Source organism: Pinus tabuliformis, chromosome 7 (genome assembly GCF_031772625.1).
Source record: "Pinus tabuliformis cultivar Carrire ecotype Pingquan chromosome 7, CPIR1, whole genome shotgun sequence".
NCBI classification, from domain to species: domain Eukaryota; kingdom Viridiplantae; phylum Streptophyta; class Pinopsida; order Pinales; family Pinaceae; genus Pinus; species Pinus tabuliformis.
Window position 1 is genome coordinate 2,025,785,030 of NC_142293.1, and position 19,006 is coordinate 2,025,804,035.

A 19,006-nucleotide genomic window follows, 5' to 3' on the forward strand; every position below is an offset into this window, starting at 1 on the left:
AACTCAATTCAACTATCAAAATAGAGCAAGAAAATGATAATAAAATTAAGATAAATAGAGATACATGCTATTACATTCAAAATTTAAATTATCACTTAAACCCCAGCGACTGAGCAAGATACCCGTACCCAAATTTCTCTTTAGAAGCTATCATTAATGGCTAAAAAAATATTTACGCATGAAAACGATACATCTTAGAGTATTTCAATGAAGAGTAGCACCGACGAAAATTAACCCCAAAGTCTTTCTTTTTTATCCGAATAAAAATTACACAAGAGCTTTTCACTTAGCACACAATTCAAAGGTCGGATGAATTGACTGACAAATGACCTCCTATCTAAAGATAAATCCTTCAACGACTAGTTCGAGTGATCCTCGTGAAAGTAATCTCGACTGTTGATGAGGATTAAAATTTCTTTTAATCCCATTTGTCGGAATATTAAATTCTTGAGGAAATTCGAATTTTTCAATTAAATGAATTTTAATTTTGAATTTAATTTCCTCAAAATTTTGACTTTGACTTAACCCAAGGGATCAAAGGCTTAAAATTTATTGAAATAATCAATTTACCTTAGTCCCTGGACTTCTTAAAATTTGATTTTAACGACCGACGAATTTTGCCTTTGGAGAATTTAAATTTACCTAGGACCTAGAATTAATTAAATTTATGGGTTAGGATTTGAATTAATTTTTGGCCAGAAAATTTAATTAATTAACCTATGAGGGGATTAATTATTTTTCGAACCCTCAAGACACTTTACATCATGATTTTCATATTTTTTACATCATAAGGGGGCAAATCCATTTGTGATAGACCCTCACAGACTACCCAACAGACCAAGCAATTTGTAATAAAATAACCTAACCAAATAGTTGGATTATTCTCAAATCAATTTTACATAGACTCGATCTATAACACTAGGACTCGCTGTTGAAGTTTCTAAGTTTACTTAATTTAAAAACCCTTCATGCACTTTTTCTGATTTATTCCTACCTACTTGTTAATTTTTCTTTAAGAAGATATTTACAAAGTAAATACTGAAAATAAATAGTGCATGCTCAACATATTACAGATCAAAAACTAAAAGAAACAAGAACAAACACACCACATGACACCATTATTTTTGGACCAATGTCCCCGGAAAAACCCAATGCAGGAAAACCGGTGCAACTATCTAAGAGTTTTCTTATTAAGCAATATTAAAGTACAATTTGGGTGTTGTAACTGGCCTGCCCAACAGAGAATTTCCTTAGTAGCTATACCTCACAGTTTGAGAGAAATCTCTTGGCTGAAAGCCCGGAAAACCCTTCTGGCAGCTCCTCAGCACAAAACTACTCCTGCAACCCCAACATCTGCCCAATCTGGACTGCATCAGCCCCTCTCTGTCTCACGCTGGCCCTGCGTCAGCCTTTCTTGGCCTGCCTTAGCCCCAGGAGGCCCTGCGTCATCTTTGGGAGCCTCTGCGTCAGCTATGCTGGCCCCTCTGGTGCTCTGCGCAACACTTGGTTGCCTTTGCGTGACCTGGCGTGAGCCCTTGCTGGCTCTGTGTCACCCTCCTTGGCTGCTTCGCTACTCTCCCGACACAATCTCTGCCTTCTCTGTTCCTCTATACTCAATACCCCTCAGCTGCTCTCCTGATCACTGATTTTCTCTCTTAGCTAACCCTGCTCTAGAGAATAGAATGACCGATCATCTGGTGTAATCTCCAAGTGACCCTCAAGCCTCCTCTTATACTTTTCTTGTTGATGATTCAACGGCCGAGATTAAGTCCCTAATCAACGGCTAAGATTAGATCTGGCTTGATCCATGTCTTTTGGACCACTCTAACACAGATTCATCTTAATACTCATTAATATTTTATTCTCCCTAAGTTTAAACTTAGGGACTCCATTAAAAATATTAATTATTTTAATATCCCCTGATCTGTTTAGAATTTTCCCAAACCCTTTCTGGGTATTGGAGATCTCATGTGCCCCAACCTCTCTACCAAATTTCATGGCTAGAGCACATTCGATGCTACCCCGAATCAACACTCCCTCTTAGCTAGGACTGTGCTCTAGCAATACTCCTCACTAAGTATTACTCTGATCATCAGGCATCAGTACCTGTGTTGATGCTAGGCCTTCCTGCCCAACATCCTTTGCACTGCTGCCTCTTGTACAGCTGCCCATGGTTCTGCCACTGTCACTGCTGCATCTGTACGACAGCTCCCTGTGCATCGGTGCTGCTGCTGGTCCTTTCTCCCAGCACTGCATCCCCACTGCACCTCCTCTCATCATGTTTCATTGTGCTGCCCACTGCTGCATTGCAATTCAATTACTGAGAAGTAAGTAATTGATCTCCCAATTGACCTTCCTGTTGGGCTAGAAACACCCACTGATGCTGAAGCTCCCTCTACGTTGACAAGTCCTCCCTCTCTCTGACCTCTGCGCTGCTACAACAACTCCTTGCATCTCGCACCGTTGCACACCTCGCTGTGCTTTCCTGCACTGGTGCAACACTCCTGTGCCTCTCGCACTGCTGCAGCCTGCTAGCTCTACGCTGTCTTGGGACTCCTGCACTGTAGCTCTCTCTGCCGCTCCATCCGCATCTGTCTCCACCCACTCAGCCAGTCCTGCTACTCGTCGGGGCTCCCTTAGCAAGGTCTAATCCAAGAGGCTGGGTACCTCGAGGATCTTACCCATCTCTTGTAGTTCGCCTGACCACAACTCGATGTCTTCCCACTTCTGCTCAAGTGGCGCGTGTGCACTCATGGCACAATCATCGTCTGTCAAAAATTCCTTCTCTGCCTGTGCTAGCACTTCCTTAGTCTCGGAAGACTCTCCCTTACTCTTCTTCCTTTGGCACTGGGTCGCATAATGACCCATCTCCCCACTGTGGAAGCACTTGATCTTGGAGAGATCTTTCTTCTTCCGCTTCTCCTGCTTTCCCTTAGATTCTAGGGCCACATCCTCCTCCTCCTGCTTGACCTTGATCCTTTTGCTTATGCTACCTGTCTTTGACTACCGTCTGATCTCTTCCTGGCGAAGAGCTGCCCACATCTCGTCCTAAGGTAGGGGAGTCCCTTTGCCCAGGATGCTCTGGACAAACACTTCCCACTTTTCTGAGACCACATTAAGGGCTGTCCTCACCATAAGCTCCTGATCCGATGTCGCTCCTATAGGAATCAACTGATCTCGGATCTCATTCAGTCCTTCGAGGAAGGAGTCATTCGATTGACCCTTCTTCATCTGATACGACTTCATTTGGTTCTCGAGCAACATTCTTCTCCTCACAGAAGTACGCTGGTACAGGTTCTTGAGAGCCTCCCACATCTCAGTTTCCATTTCCTTCTCGGCTATATGTGGTACCACATGATCCTTGACCTCGTCAAGGATGATGCATTTGTCCCTCACCATCGCCTCCTTGTACTTGTCGTTATCATTGGGGTCGAATGGGATAGCTATAACCTTCAAGGTGAAGTTCTTGACACGATTCCTGTCATGCACTGATAAGATTCTGGCCTTCCAGACTGTGAAGTTTGATGCTCTGTCCAGTCAATCCTGGTCTATTACCCCGTGAAGTGCCATAACGCTCCTCTACTTCACTCCTAGAAGTTCTCCGTTCGACTCCTCTGAGTCTCTACTTCTCGTATGGAAGTTCTCTTCTGGACTTTGTTTGAGTGCTGATTTCCCTCCTGGAAATCCTTTTGCCGCTTGTCGAGATGCCCCCTACTCTGATCGTCTTGTGGAACTGCACTGCTGATGCAGGTTCCTCGGCTGGAAACCCTCGGTAACAACTCCTCTCGCCCTGCTTTGTTAGGTACTGTTCTGACTATACTGCCTCACCAGCTCCACTCTGCAATATTCCTGCATCCTTCTAGACCTCAACAACTGCCTTTCTGTGAACTGCGTCAGCCCTTCTCTGCCTCACGTTGGCTCTCTGTCACCCTGGATGGGTCTACGTCAGCTCTGGGATGTCCTGCGTCAGCCCTCTAGCCCTCTGTGTCAGCAACGTTGGCCTCTCTGAGTCTCTGTGCAGTTCCTGGCTTCTTTTGCGTGGCTCTGGCTGGCTCTGCGTCACACTTGGCTTCTGCGATGTTAGAAACAACTTCTGTCACCTCGGGACATCTGTTTTCTGCTGCTATTGCTTCGCTCGACTGATGTCTCTTAGCCCTCCTGTGATCTACAATCATGCTCTGATACCATGTTGAAGTTTATAAGTTTAATTAATTTAGAAACCCTTCATGCAATTTTTCCGATTTATTCCTACCTACTTGTTAATTTTTCTTGAAGAAGTTATTTACAAAGTAAATACTAAAAATAAACACCAGTGCATGCTCAACATATTACAGATCAACAACTAAAAGAAACAAGAACAAACACACCACATGGCACCATTATTTTTGGACCAGTGTCCCCGGAAAAGCCCAATGAGGGAAAATCAGTGCAGCTATCTGAGGGTTTTCTTATTAAGCAATATCAAAGTACAATTTGGGTGCCGTAATTGGCCTACCCAACAAAGAATTTCCTTAGCAACTATACCTCACAGTTTGAGAGAAATCTCCTGGCTGAAACCCTGGAAAACCCTCCGTCAGCTCCTCAGCACAAAACTGCTCCTGCAACCCCAACTCTGTCCAATCTTGACTGCGTTAGCCCCTCTTTGTCTCACGCTGGCCCTGTGTCAGCCTTTCTTGGCCTGCGTCAGCCCCAGAGGCCTTGCGTCAACTCTGGGAGCCTTTGCGTCAGCTACGCTGGCCCCTCTGGTGCTCTCTGCAACACTTGGCTGCCTCTGCGTGGCCTTGTGTGAGCCCTTGCTTGCTCTGCGTCACCCTCCTTCGCTGCTGTGCTGCTCTCCCGGGACAATCTCTGCCTTCTCTGTTCTTCTGTACTCAATGCCTCGCAACTGCTCTCCCGATCACTGATTCTATCTCTCTTAGCTAACCTCGCTCTAGAGAATAGAATGACTGATCATCTGGTGTAATTTCCAAATGACCTTCAAGCCTCCTCTTATACTTTTCCAGTTGATGATTCAACGGCCAAGATGAAGTCCCTAATCAACGACTAAGATTAGATATGACTTGATCCATGTCTTTTGGACCACTTTAACACAGATTCATATTAATACTCATTAATATTTTATTTTCCTTAAGTTTAAACTTAGGGACTCCATTAAAAATATTAATTATTTTAATATCTCATGATCTGTTTAGAATTTGCCCAAACCCTTTATGGGTATTGGAGATCTCATGTGCCCCAACCTCTCCACCAAATTTCATGGCTAGAGCACATCCGATGCTACCCCAAATCAACACTCGCCTAAGATTCCAGTGACAAAATCCATTCTGGCTTTGGAGTAAGACTGAAGGAAAACTTTGCGAACCATCCGAGAATGGATTGGTGAGACAAAAAACCTCCCGGAATGTAGATCGTCACCAGTAAAGTAGGTTTACCTAGGCAATTACATACACGACACGGATCTGTTGAGATTATTTACATCATATACATACATAATGGGTTTACATTATAACATGATGATCCATTGATGATGATAGCTGGACGACACAGACACATCGATCAGGCGCTATCCCTTTTGCGAAAAAATGGGGTTTACTGCTATGGGTCGTTGACACGTAGTAGTCGATAGAGTGCACAAGGACTCCCCTTGTCAAACTGTGCCCCCTGTCATGTGACATCGTAAGAATCAACTTAGTGTGATGCTAGAGCAATAACCCCCATCTTTTGGCGAAGATGTTCAAATGCTTCTCGAGGAAGAGGTTTTGTGAAAATATTAGCAATTTTCTCCTTGGTATTGTTATATTCCAATTTTATGTTTTGTAGCTACTTGTTCACGATGGAAATGATTACTTGATTGGTATATGTTTGGTCTTTCAGTGCATCACTGGATTTTTGCTGAGACTGATAGCACTTGTGTTATCACAATAGATGGTGATTGGTTGATTGGTATCTATGTTGACATGCTTCAGAGCTTCCTTCATCCATAATATTTGAGTACAACAATATGCCACAGTTATATACTCGGCTTCAACTGTAGATAGTGATATGGATGTTTGTTTTTTGCTGAGCCAAGATACTAGACAATCTCCAAGGAAGAATGCATTTCCACTAGTACTTTTTCGATCATTGACACTTCCGACCCGATCAACATCGTTGTATGCAGTCACAGTAAGAGTTGAGCTCTTGGGGTACCAAAGACCAAAATCAAGAGTTCCTTTTAAGTATCTGAGAATTCTTTTTACAGCCAACAAATCAGATTGTTTAGGAGTTGATTGAAATCTTTTCACCATTCCTACTGCTTGCATAATGTTAGGTCTCGTAGCAGTTAAGTATAGGAGGGCTCCAATTATTGGCCTGTAATGAGTTGCATCTATCGGAGGAGAGTCATCATCTTTGCTTAATTTGCAATCTGTGGTCATAGGTGTGCTCATGGGTGCACAGTTGTTATGAACATAAATTATGTAAAAATAAATAAAAATAGATAATAAATAATAATCATAATAATATAAATATAATAATAAATAAAAGTAAATTAACTAATGGTTAGTTAATAATGAAAAGGCATGTCTTAGAGACATGCTTGTTTGTGAAAGGGTATTTACCTGGCTATATATACAGGACCCTCATTCTCATTTGTACTCATCCTACATCAGTTCTTTATATAATATACAATTTACATTCACTGTCCTACAACGGATGTATTTGTCTATGAAGTATTTTAATATTTACATTGCATATACGACTTTTGGTCATTACAACAGTCTTCCATTCCATATCTTTTAAGCATGTCTTTAAGATATTTTGCTTGAGATATGAACATGCATGTTGTGGTTTGAGTTACTTGTAGTCCAAGGAAGTAAGATAACTCTCCTATCATTGACATTTCGAACTCTTTTGACATATTTTGAGCAAACTCATGGCTCATCTCATCATTATTGCTAGCAAAAATCAGATCATCAACATAGAAAAAGAGTAACTAGTAACTTATCCTCATCCATCTTCATGTAGAGATTGCTTCCTACCACCCCCTTCTTGAAGCCTTGTTGTTGTAGATAGTGATCCAATCTTCCGTACCAAGCTCTAGGAGCTTGTTTCAACCCATATAATGCCTTTTCAACTTACAAATTGTCTTTTCCTTCTGCTAGATTAAACCCTTCTGGTTGCTCCATGCAGACTTCTTCTTTGAGTTCCCCATTCAGAAATGCTGATTTTACGTCCATTTGATAGACTTTGAATCCTTTTGAGCAAGAAAATGCCAAGAACATCCTTTTAGCTTCCGTACGAGCTACTGATGCAAAGGTTTCTTCAAACTCAATTCCTTCAATTTGTGAATAATCTTTACAAACAAGCCTTGCCTTATTTATGATGATTTGTCCATTTTCATTCATTTTGTTTTTGAACACCCACTTGGTTCCAATTATATTTTTATCCTTTGGATGAGGTACCAACTCCCATGTCTCATTCTTCTCGATTTGAGACATTTCTTCTTCCATGGCTTTCACCTAATGAGGATCCTTGCTTGAGTAAAAGTTTCTGGTTCTATCATAGATAGGAGAGAAACATCATTTTTCCTTGGTGTACTTGTCATCCTTCTTCGGGTTTGTATCCCCTCATCTGCATTGCCAATAATATGCTCTTCCGAGTGATGTTTTTGGAGGAATTTCACCTTTGAAGGGGTTTGAGTTTGTTCTTTTTCCTTTTGTTTTATTAGATCTTTTTCCTCTTTTTCAGGTTCTTCGTTTTCTTCAATGAGAGGGTCAACTTCATGATCTTCAATTTCCTTTTCTGGAAGGTCTTCATCAATCTTCACATCAATACTTTACTCTATTTTGCGTAGCTGATTATTGTAGCACTTGTAGGCTTTGCTCCTAGTAGAATATCTAAGGAATATTCCTTCGTCAACCCGAGAATCAAATTTTCCTGGTGAGTCATCATTGATTTTTATGAAGCATTTGCTTCCAAAAATCTTGAAGTATTTTACTGAAGTAGGTCTTCCTTTCCATAATTCATAAGGAGTCTTCTCATTATTTGGTCTTAGTTGAGTTCTATTCAAGGTATAAACTGCTGTCTCGACTGCTTCTCTCCAAAATTTTGGCTGCAAGTTAGCTGCGAGTAACATTGTTCTTGCCATTTCTTGAACAGTTAGGTTTCTTCTTTCAACTACCCCATTTTGCTTGGGTGTTCTAGCAACAGAGAGTTCTCTTTCGATTCCATGTATTTTGCAGAATTCATCAAATTCCTTTGATGTGAATTTTCCCCCTCTATCCATTCTAAGACATTTAATATTAGAATCCTTTTAATTTTCTACAAGAGCTTTAAGATTCTTAAAACATTCAAATGCTTCGGATTTATATTTTATGAAATATACCCACATCATTCTAGTATAGTCATCAACAAATAAAGCAAAATATCTTTCTCCTTGGAGTGCCGGAGTTCTAGTTGGTCCACATAAATCAGCATGAATGATCTCCAAAGGTTTTGATGTAGAGAACTCCTTGGTCTTGTGGCTGGTTCTAGTTTGCTTTCCATGTTGACATGGACCACATACACCTTGATTTGGCTTGAATAACTTTGGGATGTCTCGCACTGCATTGATCTTGCTGATATTGATCAAGTTATTGAAACTTGTATGTCCCAGTTACTTGTGCCATAGCCAAATTTCATCTGTTTGACTTAGGTAACATTTATCTTCTTGAATTTTGTTCAAAATGTAGACGTTATCTGATGTTCTAACTCCTTTCGCCACAAGTTCTCCTGAGGAAGAGTTCCTTATTTCACAATCTTTGTGAAGATTCTATCACTGCAACAATTGATTTACTTTTCCTACTTATTTCATCATAAGTTATTCATGAAATTACTTCAACAAACATTAAAATAAATATTGCTACATATATTACACAATAATACAGAAACAAACACATGCACACATTAACACAGTTATTTTGGACTAATGTCCCCAGAAAAACCCAATGTGGGAAAACTGGTGCAGCAAGGGAGGATTTTATTATTCAGCAATTTTCTTGTACAACAGGGTGCCAAACTGGCTTACCCATAGATAGACAAACTTCCAACACTTTTCTAAACTCGGTGTAGGCCCTACTGACCTCTGCTACAACCTAAAACCCTCTACGTCAGCCTGAAACCCTCTGCGTCAGCCTGAAACCCTCCGCGTCAGCATGAAACCCTCTGTGTCAGCCTACTGAGTTTTTGCGCAGTCTCTGCTGCCTCTGCGTGGCTTTCTCTGGCTCTGCATTTGCCTCTTCTGTCCTGATCTCCCGTCTCTCTGTTTCGTACTTGCTGCCTCCTGATTGCTTTCCAGACCACTGGTTCAATTTCTCAGCAAACCCCGTTCTAGGAATTGAACTGATTGGTCTCCCTTAGTGTATTCTCCAAGTACCCCTCAAGCTTCCTCTTATACTTTTTTTGTTGGCATCTCAACGGCCAAGATTAAGTCCCTAATCAACGACTAAGATTAGATCTGGCTTGATCCATGTCTTTTGGACCATTCTAACACAGATTCATATTAATACACATTAATATTTTATTTTCCCTAAGTTTAGACTTAGGGACTCCATTAAAAATATTAATTATTTTACTATCTCCTGAACTGTTAAGAACCTGCCAAAACCCATTCTGGGTATTGGAGATCTTATGTGCCCCAACCTCTCCACCAAATTTCGTGGCTAGAGCACATCTGATGCTACCCCAAATCAACACTCCCTCTTAGGGAGGACTGTGCTCTAACAATACTCCTCACCGAGTATTACTCTGATCATTCGACATCGATACCTATGCTGATGCTAGGCTTTCTTGCCCAATATCCTCTGCACTGTTGCCTCCTGTACTGCTACCCATGACTTTGCGACTGCCACTGTTGCATCTGTACGACAACTCTCTCTGCATCTATACTACTGCTGGTCCTTTCTCCCGACACTGCATCCGCACTGCAACTTCCTCTGCATCTGTGCTGTTGTTGGTCCTTTCTCCCAACATTGCATCTGCACTGCAACTCCCTCTGCATCTATGCTGCTGTTGGTCCTGTTAGCACTTGAGATTTCACCCTAGGCTGAGGAAGGTAAACCTTCAAGGCAACATCAAACCATTTCACCTCGTAGCTAGCCCTACAGGGTATAAGAAGGCTCTCTCCGGTCTATCTCGGCAAATTTTCAATGGGGTGAGATGACCAATCAAAAGTAACACTGATATTAGGCTAGTAAACTGATGTAGGAAGGTTGATTTAGGGGTTTTTAATTAAAAGACAGGGTTTTTCTGGGCTGCATGGGCAAAATCACAGCTTCAAACAGAGAAATATAATGAACAACACAGGTTGACGACTGAGGCAAGGTAGGCAAGGAATTTAGCATCAAATCTAGATTTTTAAATGGGATGGCAAGACTGGTGAGGAGCTAAGGAGGGCAAATAATACTTTGAATCCTCCTTAAACAGAAGAAAACATTGAATTGAACAAACTTATAGGCAGAGCATATAATACTATGAATTCTACCTAAACACTTCATTTGCTCAATTAGATATGATCATGTTGTGAAATGGAACATAACAAATTACATATGAAACACAAGAAACACTTATGCTAAATTAACATACCACCTGAATCTCAGAAATTAGAGCTGTGAAACTTCATTAAAAATCCCTCTGTCAAAGACTGTACAATGGAGCTCAGTTCTCCTCCAGCGCTCAGAAACTCTCCCCTCTGACTGACTCTAAATGAATTTTTTCTTTTTTTAATATATGAAACAAAACACAGCTGGGGGAAAACCAATCGACCCCAAGACCTGGCATTTGTTTTTATCATTATTAATAAAAATAAACTAAAAAAACAATCAGCGCTTCCTGAAGAGAGAATAGCGCTCTTTCCACTGAAATCTGTTGAATCTGGTGAATAGGTGGCATTACAGGTGTCACTCCCTTTGCTAAAAATAAACATAAGCAGTCGAATCTGTATGCCACTTTGCACATTCTGGGTTTCATAACTGCGCCCCAAATCTGGAAATGCGTTGGCCATAAAAACAACCTTTAAACTAACATTCTGCTGATGGCTTTGACATATGGAGCGCTGATCTTCACAGGATCAGAACTGAAGTCTTAAACGAGTTTCATTCTTTGGTTGTGTTACATTTGTCAATTTTAAACTAAAATCCTGTCCTTTCAGCTCATGGTGACAACTGTAATGAGCACGGTTGCATTCAAGGTTCGTCCAACGCATCAACAATAACTCACAATCCGCCTTCTAAGAGCCACATCTCCCACAAAATCTCCAAAGAATCAATCGCTGGCGGAAATCATGGAACAGAGTCCTGTACAGAGTATCGGAGCCTTTCAACGGACTGCACAGTAATTTTCTTTCCAGAATACATGACCATTACGCTTTTGGTAGAGTAATACCAGCTGTCTGCAACATAATTGGTCGTGATCCATCCTCATAAAGAACTGGAAAGCCAAGATTTCGAGCAGTCTTTCTAACGATCCGAGTCAAATGCTACATAAGGCATGCCAGACAGATCTCCATCTAACGCAGCAACTAAAGGAGTGGACGAAAAGTTGGCAAGAACCTGACTCATTTGGCCAAATCCAAGAATGACAACTAGTTTATTGACATTGAAATTTCTTACTTCTGTGCTTTTTCATTTGTCTCAAACGTTGAATCTATTGCCTCAGCAGCTTTGCGCCCTGATTCCATTTGTTGTTACAACCTTTGATTGTGTTCCTTTAAATCTTTGCAGTGAGGCACACGGCATTCAGATTCTTTGCAAGCCCGTCCATGTAATTGTAACAGATACCACATTTTCTTGCAAAGAGAACAACCCCCAGAAGCACGAATTTTACACTGTCTTCCATGACGAAAAAGCCCTTTTACTCTACGGCAATTTGTATATTGGCACTGAGGAGAGCAACGCAGAGAAGCATGTGCCAAGAGGTGTCTAGCAATCATCATTGATTGTCAAAGGATTCGCTCCATGAGAAAGAAACATTTTCACAGTTTTGTCAAGGCCGAGACTGGTTATAATGGTTGTTTCTGGTTGGTCAAAGACAACAAAATACAAATCGTTGATATCTGAAAAGCAAACCTGTATGTCAACCAAACTTGGGGATGCCCGTTCAATTCTTGATTGGCTTCCAGAGTCTTCCTTCACTACAACTTTTGTAGAATAGCTTGTGTTGGGTAGAAGGCCCCTAAGTCGATATTTCCCTGAACTGTCTGTTGTTGCTTCTTTGGGGTTTGTTTAATTACATCATCGATATTTCTCCTATAGCTGGAATTTTTCTTTACACGTTGTAATTGCACTTGACTAATCTCAGCCTTAACTCCTTTGTTCAGTGCATACGCTGCTGCAAGCTTTTCCTTACAGTTCTTGCTTGCGTCCAGATGAGATACCAGAGGTTCAGGATAGTCTTTGCCAATGATACATTTCACCTTCCTTTGAACATCAATTGGTGCAGTCCAGGGCTCATATATATATTCTTTTGGCATATCTTTCAACACAGGAAGAAAATACCGTATGTATTTACCATCAGGATCATACTTTTTTCCAAACGAAATCGGAGAATATATGCGATGGTACTGGGAGAAAAAAACCTGAACAGGACAGCCACATCCAGTTGCTATTATTAATTGCCCAATCTGAATCAATCAGTAATCTGTCTAAGACATCTCGACCCTTCTCCCAGTGGACAAACAAGTCACCACGAGTTAAAAAAAAAACATGCAACTGTATGACGAGCAAGATGATGCATCCATCCCCATTTCCGAAGCTGCACCATGGCTGCATCAATCCAGGGGTATCCTGTCTGACCATCTCTCCAAGCAGAAAGTAGGCTATCATTATCATTCCATGGAATCTACCCATTTAAGACACACTGTTTGCAAATTGGATTTCCCTCCATTTGATCAAATTTGGGTGTCCCGTATGCCACTGTGTAGAAAAACTCTCTCCATAGCAACTGCCCTTCCAGTGAAACTGGAGGTTTTGTATATTTTTTCACTTTTCTATACACTTCTTGCAGGCGCTGATAAAATAATCTTGATGACAGACAACCAAATTTCAAGTACGGTGACAAAGCAGTTGTGGCGGGTTTCAGGAATGCAGTTGGGTCCCCTTTAGGCTTTTCAAATGCTGCTACCCATTTCTGATCCTGTAGAGATTCATCCATTCTCTTCAGTGCTTCTGTTTCACCACCAACAAAAGGAGTGCATTCTTCCTGAGACACATCTCCAAAACCAAGATCTGTAAGCGTTGGTATAGGCAAATTTTTTTGAATTGTCAATACCAACAGGAGGGATCGAAGGTGGCCCAAAATTTAACTTGGCCGGCATAATAAGAAGACCCAAATCTAACAAAATTGATTATATGTCCACAATGGACAATATGAGCTCTTAACCACTGATTGATTAAAATAAACAAACTCAATAATCTGATTGCCACCTCTGACTCAAGTATACAACCGGATAAAAGGGCGCTGTACAACGGTGGAATTATGAATATTAGTGCTCCTCTCAACCTCATAGTCAAGAAGTCTGCAGCAAAGGTTAAGCAACAAGGCCACAGGCATATGCTTGTCAAGAGATTAAAGTATGCCTTTCAGTCCAGCGATTCCTTGACTAAGTAACCAGATCTGAGATTGCTGATGATGTTTTGTTTGTGTTTGTGCTTTTGCAGAGATGGGAGCTTGAAGTCGCTGCCAGTTGAAGAGCTGAAGAACAAATTACATAATCTAAAAAGCAACATTTAAATGATTTCTTCTTCAAAACCCTGTTTTGAAGAAGGATCAATCTCTGACATGAGACGGAGTCTAACAGGTCCTTTCTCCCAACACTGCATCTGCACTGCAACCCCCTCTTCATTCGTGCTGCTAATGCACTACTTCTGAAAGGGGTTCTTTATCACCCCCATCTTTTCCCTGAAGTAGTCAAATTTTGACTTTCCAAGGGCCTTGGTGAGGATATCTACCACTTGTTCGCCTGTAGGAGTGTAGCTCAACTGTACAGCTCCTCGTTGGACACAATCTTTGACAAAGTGACACCGGATATCAATATGCTTTGACCTATCATGAAATATTGGATTCTCAGAGAGTTTGATGCAACTCTGATTATCACACATGATCCTGGTCGCCTCCATATTTCTTCTGAATAGGTTTATCCGCAGTTTTCTAAGCCATATGGCCTCACACGAAGCTGTGTTTGTTGCCATATACTCTGCCTCAGACGAGCTCAGAGCCACAGACTTCTATTTCCTACTGCACCAGGAGGTTATTCTTGATCCAATGTTGAAATAGTACCCAGAGGTACTTTTTCGATCCATTGAACTTCTTGCCCAATATGCATCAGTAAATCCACTCAACCTGATATCCTTCCCCTTGTTGTACAAGAGCCCATAATCAATTGTTCCCTGTAAATCCCTGGGAACGTGCTTGGCTGCTGCCCAGTGAGCCCTCTTTGGTTCCACCATGAACTGACTGAGGGTGTTGACAGTGTAGCAAATATCTGGCCTGATATTGACTAGATACATCAGGGACTTTATGTGTTGTTGGTATAGGGTGGGATCGACATCCTTGTCTTCTGATGCATCAATCTTCTTCCAGTTGGTGATCATTGGCGTAGCCATAAGTCTACAATGTCCGATCCCGAACCTTTTCAGGATTTCTGCAGCATACCTTCCTTGCCCTAGGAAGATTTCTCCTTTCTGTTGCCAAACTTCCAACCCTAGGAAATAGTGCATTCGTCCCAGATCCGTCATATCGAACTCTGTGGCCAGATTCTTCTTGCAGTCTTCAATGAGTTTGGATGACCCTGTCACGAAGAGATCATCCACATATAATACTATGATAAGTGGCTCACTCTCTACCACCAGATAGTAGAGATTCGGATCCACGTCACTCTTGACAAACCCCATCTTCTGCAAGTAGCCATCTATTCGACCATACCATACTCTTGGTGCCTACCTCAGCACATACAAGGCTTTCTTCAGTCTGCATACGTGAGACTTCTTCTCATGAGTTTCAAAGCCCTCTAGTTGTTCAATGTATATTTTGTTCTTCTATTACCCCGTTCAGAAATGTTGTCTTGACATCCACCTGATGGATCTCCCATCCCATTTGGGCTGCAAGAGATATCACGGTCCCAATAGATGTATAGCTGGCTACCGGGGCGAAGGTTTCCTCATAGTCAATCCCTTCCTTTTGAGCGTACCCCTTAGCCACAAACGTGGCCTTGTATTTTTCAATACTGCCGTCCGCAACATATTTGATCTTGTAGATCCATCTTGAACCTACGTGAGATCTGTCTTGAGGCCTTGACACCACCTCCCAAACATCGTTTACCATTGTGAAGTTATACTCCTCCACCATCGCATGTAGCCAGACCTGATGTTGAGCTGCCTCCTTGAAGCTGGAAGGCTCTCCATCCTGAGCTACTAACGCCTGATACTTGTCTGGTTGTTTTCTCGCACTTTTACTGTTCCTTGGCTCTCCGATGAAGTTCTCTGCATCACGCAGAATTTGACGAAGTTCCCTGCTGGTTCCTTCTCTGCCAACAGGTGCTTCTGTTCGCTCCTCTTCCTCATCCTGAGAATCTTCTTGATCTGAGGAAGTATTCTTTACTTCCGTTGGTTGAAGAGGCATGACCAATGGATCCTCTTTCGACTGCTCCTTCGAAGGCATTTCGCGAGATCTCTTGAAAGCTCTATCCTCCATGAACTTTACATCTCGACGTACTACTACCTTCTTGCTCCCTGGAAGATAGATCCTGTATGCCTTAGCGTTCTCGCTATATTCTGCCAGATACCCCTTTTCTGTAGTCTGATCCAGCTTCTTCCTCTTTTCTTCAGGAATGCAACAATATGCAAAACTCCCAAATATCCTGAAATGACTAACTTCAGGTGTCTTCCTAGTGAAGACTTTCTTTGGAGTAATCTTGCCCAATGCTTGATGAAGAGTCCTGTTCTGAACGTAGACAACTGTGTTGCATGCTTCTGCCCACAGGAATTTTGGCATATCCTGATCATACGGCATGGCCCTAGCTGCTTCTACAATAGTCATGTTTTTCCTTCCTGCCACCCCATTCTGCTTCGGATTGTAGGGAGCTATCCACTCTCTTTTGATGCCCTCCTTAGCACAATAATTAGTGAAGTCCTTATCGACATATTCTCCATCATTATCTGAGCACAAAGCTTCTATTTTCTTAACTGTCAGATTCTCCACTAGAGCCTTGAGCTCCTTGAATCGACATAAAACCTCATCCTTTGTTTTCAGAAAATAATCCAAGTTTTCCTTGAGTGGTTATCAATGAAGGTAAGGAAATACTGGGCACCGCTGAGAGCTTTGATGGACATAGGTCCGCAGATATATGAGAGTATCAATCCTAGTACTCTCTTGGCCCTGTGGTTGTTCCTAGGAAATGCTGCCTTAGCATACTTTCCTAGAGCACATCCCCCGCATACATCATCTTGTTCCGTACTCAGATCTAGAACTCCTATTATAGTGCTCCCGAGAATTCTCAGAGCTCCATGGTGCAAGTGACCCATCCTCCTGTGACATAATTTGTTCAAGTCTTTGTCCCCATCACTGCCTATTAGTGCCATTGGAGATTCTATTCGTAATCTATACAACCGATTACTTTTGATCCCAATCTGCACTTTCTTTTTCCAGCTTGGGTGTTTGACGTATACCTTTTCCTTGATGAAGTAGACGTCATAGCCCTTGCCTTGTAGTTGTGGTACGAAAAGTAAGTTTATCCCCAATCATGGCACATGCAGCACATTTGTGGCACAGAACCGCAATCTTGATTCTGTCTGAAAAACTAATATACCCTTTCCTAATGGAGTACACTTTGCCTTGTTCCAATGGTAATCTGAAAGTTCATCTTCTCTTCTCAATATTCTGGGAAACACTTCCTAATTCCCATCATATGCCACGAGGCTCCACTGTCTATATACCATACTTTTTTGATGATGCAACACTAGTCATGCACGCCACTTCTTCTTCCAACCTAGAAGCCAACATAGAAAAATCGAAATCTCTCTCTCTTATGCAATCTTCTGAAAATCTGCGTGAGTCCCCTCAGGTGGATGCCTCTTGTTAAAATTGGCAACTAGGGCCAAACTCCATGTGGGTCATCTTATTAATGGAAGCTGATATTTTCCTTGGATCCCTCTCATCGAGAGGTGTAGGATTGATCTAAAGATCATCCGATTCCGATAAGTATCCATGGATATATAATTTATTTGTGTTATGGGACAATTCGTCAAGGTCGGCCAACAACCAAATAAACCCCACTTGTGTTCAACGTTTTAGTATAAATAGAGGTGGCGTTCAAGTCATTTCAACAATTTTTGGATTTCTTCCTCTCTACTTGTCTTTGGGTTTTAGTAGGAGGAGAGATCCTAAGGGATAACGCTGCCCTAATCCAGAGGGTAGAAGCCGGAACAACTGGGAAAGCTGACGCATAGGGCAAAAGCTGGAACAGCCGGAACTGTCGTGAACTACCAGAATTGCTGGGAATCGTCGGAACTGCTGGGAAATAGCTGGAACAATCGGAGATGCCGGGAACAACCGGAACAATCGGAATTGCCGGGAACAGCCGGATCAGTCGGGAACTGCCAGAACAATGGGGAAAGCTGATGGTGAGGGCAGGAAAGCTGACGCAGAGGGCAGAAGCCGGAACTGCCGGGAATAGCTGGAACTATTGGAATTGCCGAGAACAACCGGAACTACCGGAACTGCTGGGAACAGCCGGAACTGTCGGAACAACCGGAATTGCCGGAACTGCTAGAACTGTCGGGAACTGCTGGAATTGCCGGAACTGCCAAAACTGCCGGAACTGCCGAGAACAACTAGAACTGTCGGAACAGTCGAGAACTGCCGGGAACTGCTGGAACAACCGGAGCATTTGTCTCCGAAGGAGAGTAGCATGGAAGGGACAATTAATTAACATTGGGACAGTTGTATGGTACTTAGCAGCAAATACACCAAGCATGCAATGTTACAGCTAGCATGCAACAACTAGCATGCTAAGGACAACAAGTAAGCAAGGGGCAACAAGCAAGCAAGATACAACCTACACATAGGTCATTATGGCAACATGGTGTAGCAATGGCACATAATGCAGTACAGTGATGGGTACAATCATGATTAATGAAGCCTGATGTGATGCAGCATAGTGATGATGGGTGCAGGATGGTGCAGCGCGGTGGGTTGCAGCATGATGACGAAGTGCAGCACAACGATAGGTGAAGGAGTCACCTTGGAGAATCAGTTGAAGCAACATGTCTTGAATTGATCTCATGTATCATCTTCTTAGAGATGATCTATGCTCTTATCGAGATAAGTCAAAGTGTTGACTTTTGTTGTAAACGTACTATCTCTCTGTCTCTCTGCTGAACTATTGAAGAACATATAAGAAGAATTGATCAAGGGTTTCTCCACATTGGAGTTTGTCCCTGGCTAGCGCCACATCTTGTGTCCTCTTGTCTTGCCTTGTCTTCTGCGATTTATGTTTATGTTCTATCTGCAGTTTACTTTAATGTTGATGTGATTGCTAATTTGGCAAGATATTGAGCTTACTGTGAAAATTGAAATAAATTGCTCTAAGCATAGAACATACCTAAAATTAACATGGTATCAGAGCTAAGGTGAAGGCAATGCCCAAGCAAGAGTGAAAGAGCAATCACCGAAGACAGTTGGTAAAGGAAAAAAGGATCAATGGATTCCTCATCCCTCTTCAAATTCACCAAGGGTGAAGTCGAAGTAGAGAATATTATCAGAATGGCGCAACAGAAGTTTTTGATGGCCTACCTAAAGATCACTTCAATGGGAAGCCCGGATCTAAGGGTGGAAAGAAAGGCAGATGCCTTGGTTGTAATAAGTTCGGCCATTATGCGAAGGAGTGTCTGAGGTAGGGACACATCACTTGATGATGATAATAATCATTCCAGGGACATCTTCAATGATTAGAGGAATGACAGGTAATACAGGTCATCAAGGAAACGACCGACTC

The 19,006-nt window shown here is 42.0% G+C and overlaps 1 protein-coding gene and 1 pseudogene across 2 annotated transcripts in view; one reads left to right on the plus strand and one right to left on the minus strand.

Moving 5' to 3' along the window:
- Positions 1 to 19,006, plus strand: part of LOC149256630 (uncharacterized) — a 396,827-nt gene that overhangs the window by 165,042 nt on the left and 212,779 nt on the right. The window lies entirely within an intron of this gene.
- On the minus strand, positions 12,149 to 13,330 carry LOC149256631 ((6-4)DNA photolyase pseudogene; annotated as a pseudogene).